At 34.3% G+C, this 2774-nt stretch overlaps 1 non-coding gene across 1 annotated transcript; it reads left to right on the forward strand.

Moving 5' to 3' along the window:
* Positions 1-873: 873 nt before the first annotated feature.
* On the forward strand, positions 874-984 carry LOC111735384. The gene has a single exon (XR_002778764.1). It is a non-coding gene; the product is annotated as a U5 spliceosomal RNA (small nuclear RNA).
* Positions 985-2774: the final 1790 nt, after the last annotated feature.

The raw sequence follows: 2774 nt of genomic DNA on the forward strand, positions 1-2774 counted from the left end.
TTTTTTTTTTACATGTTGCTTTTATTCAGGTCTCATTACTCTAGATTTGCCCTGTTACTCAATTTTGTTAATCCCTATTACGTATTATCTTGTTCGCATCAGTTTATCATTTTGGTTTGTGGGCTGAGATCTAATTCTACTCTCTCAACTTTGTGTTGTCTCTCAACTTGGCAAGGATGCTGTCACTGTTTTATCCAAGTTATTGATTAAAAAAGACAAGAATAAAAGTGAGTAACAGAAAGTCACTGAGGTTTCTAGAATAATAAAAACAACTACTAGTAACATGCTGGACAGTTATATATGCCAGACACTACACTAAGTACTTTACATGTCTTCTCTCGTTTAGTATTCATAAAACTCTATTTTGTATTATTAGCATCAAATTAGAGATGAAAACATTGAGACTAAGAGCCTAACAAAATGACTTGTCCTTAAGAATTAAATTAATAATTATGTGGAGCTAGAATTTTAACTCAAGAATGACTGAATCCTGAGCCCAACTTATCAAGCACTTTACTGTATTCACCACTTTGTATCTCTAAGGAAAAAAAAATTAGACCATAGTTGAGGACAACAACAAAACTGAGAAAGTAAAATTTCATAAACTTTGCCATTGACCTCATATTTATTAGTTTACCACATATTTCTCTCAGGTATAAATGGTTGAGTTTATCATACTCCTCTATTTGAATCACATTATCACTTTCATGTTTTATTTATTCTTTTAATTCCATTTTCTACTTCCATTCACCTCCCACAACAGGAAGCCTTGCTAATGAGTTCATCTGTAAACTTGAATCAGTATTTATCCTTGGAGAATATGTAGTGTTATTGTTTTGACTGTATTTATTTACATAAGATACATTGGGCTGTGCTCTCGTTTCTCTTCAGAGCAAATAAATCTTTTGCCTTTTACTAAAAGATTTCTGTGGAGAGCAACACTGGAAAATTAATTAAATTTTTGAGTCTTCTTCTGGTAATACATACATAAATACATACATGCATACATACATACATACATACATACATACATACATACATTGGGCTAGAGACCTCATTCTGTTTCTTATTTTTCTTCCTGAGTACTATATTTTCAAAATCTATATATGTTGTTGGGCATACATCCTGTTCATTACCTATAACTGCTACATAGTATCCCATGGTGAGCATCTGCCATATCTTATTTGTTCATTCTTCTAGTAATAGCTCTCTACATAGCCTCCAACTCTCTGCTATCACAAACAAAGCCAAGGAACATCTTGGTACATGACCCTTATCTTGAGTGAGAATTTTTCTAGATTATAAACCAGGAGTGGAGGTTCTAGGGCATTAATAGATGAGCCCTCAATGGTCCCATTAATAGGACATAGGATTTCTGTTTCCCTGCATATCCTATTTAGTATTTTAAACCCATTTTTCTACTTGGTTTCTTATTTCCAGATGAGTGGCAGGAATTCTTTGCATAAAAACATATTTATTATTTTTTCTTATTATTTTCTGGTTATTTTTCTTAATTCATATCTATTTCCATATAGCGAATGAAGACAACTCTTCAAAAGATTCCAATCATCATTTTGATGACATGACCTTTAAATCTATGACCATCCCTTAGCTCTCTACCAGGATAGCCCTTAGGCCCTGAAACTCAGTGCCCCCTATTCATTATTTCTGCCCAGCATCCATCCCCCTGCATTCTGAGTATGTGAATTAATGACATTGCCATCTATCCAGTTGTCCAAACAAGAAATGTCATCAATTTCCTCGGCAAATATTTTTTCTTTATTCAGCACAATCAGTCACATCATGTCAATCCTATCTCAGAAACGTATCTCTTACTTCTTATCTCACCTCACTTTCCATTAGCCTATACCGATGGTCATTACCCACTGTCTCAGCTCTCAAACGAGCTTTCAAACCGGTCTGTCTCCAAAATGCCCTTACTTCACATCATCCCTAAACCACCACCAAAGTTCATTGAAAAAACAAATGTGGGAGTTTCACTTTGGGAAGATGAATAAGTTCTGGGAATGAATGCTGGCGACAAGAGCACAACAATATGAATGTATTTAACACTAAATTGTCACTTTAAAAAGTTAAAATGGTAAATTTCGTGTTATGCACATTTTACCACCACAAAAAAGTATATAGTCATGTCATTCTCAAGCTTACCAGCCCCGTTGTCCTATAATATCCTTCAAACTGGTATATCATTCTTTGAAAACTCCTATTACTAAAGGCTAACAAATTGTCTAAAGAAGTCTTTGTTAATTTATATTTCATTTGGGAAGGGAAACACATCAAGTGATTTTCTCAAGGCCAAATTAGCCTACAGATAACAGAAATGGGTGTTTGTTTGGAAAGTTAAAGGAAACCTATAGTATAGGGCAACTTATGAGAGAGGAACGGGTCCAAGGGAGAGACTATGATGAAGAATTTTGGGAAACCAGCACTATAAGTCAGTGTTGAGTGCGTGATGGAAAAGTGAACAAAGGAAGAGGGGGAAATTGAAAGACAGGATAACTCTTTGACTCTTCTTCATAGATTAATACTACATATTTACTTGTAAAATAATTATAAAAATATCTTATTGATTCTTATGCCTGGTACAGACTCAACTCATTATATTGTAAATTATTCCCTTGATGCTTGAATATCTGGAGACCTGAAGACATGATCTTTCCCCTGAGCAACTGATCCAAAAGAGCTGTTTTCCTTCTTTCTAGGATGGTGGGTTTTTTCTTTCAGTGTAAAAAAAGTCTTTCTATTATCTTCTG

This window comes from Pteropus vampyrus, unplaced genomic scaffold (assembly GCF_000151845.1).
Source record: "Pteropus vampyrus isolate Shadow unplaced genomic scaffold, Pvam_2.0 Scaffold25198, whole genome shotgun sequence".
NCBI lineage: Eukaryota > Metazoa > Chordata > Mammalia > Chiroptera > Pteropodidae > Pteropus > Pteropus vampyrus.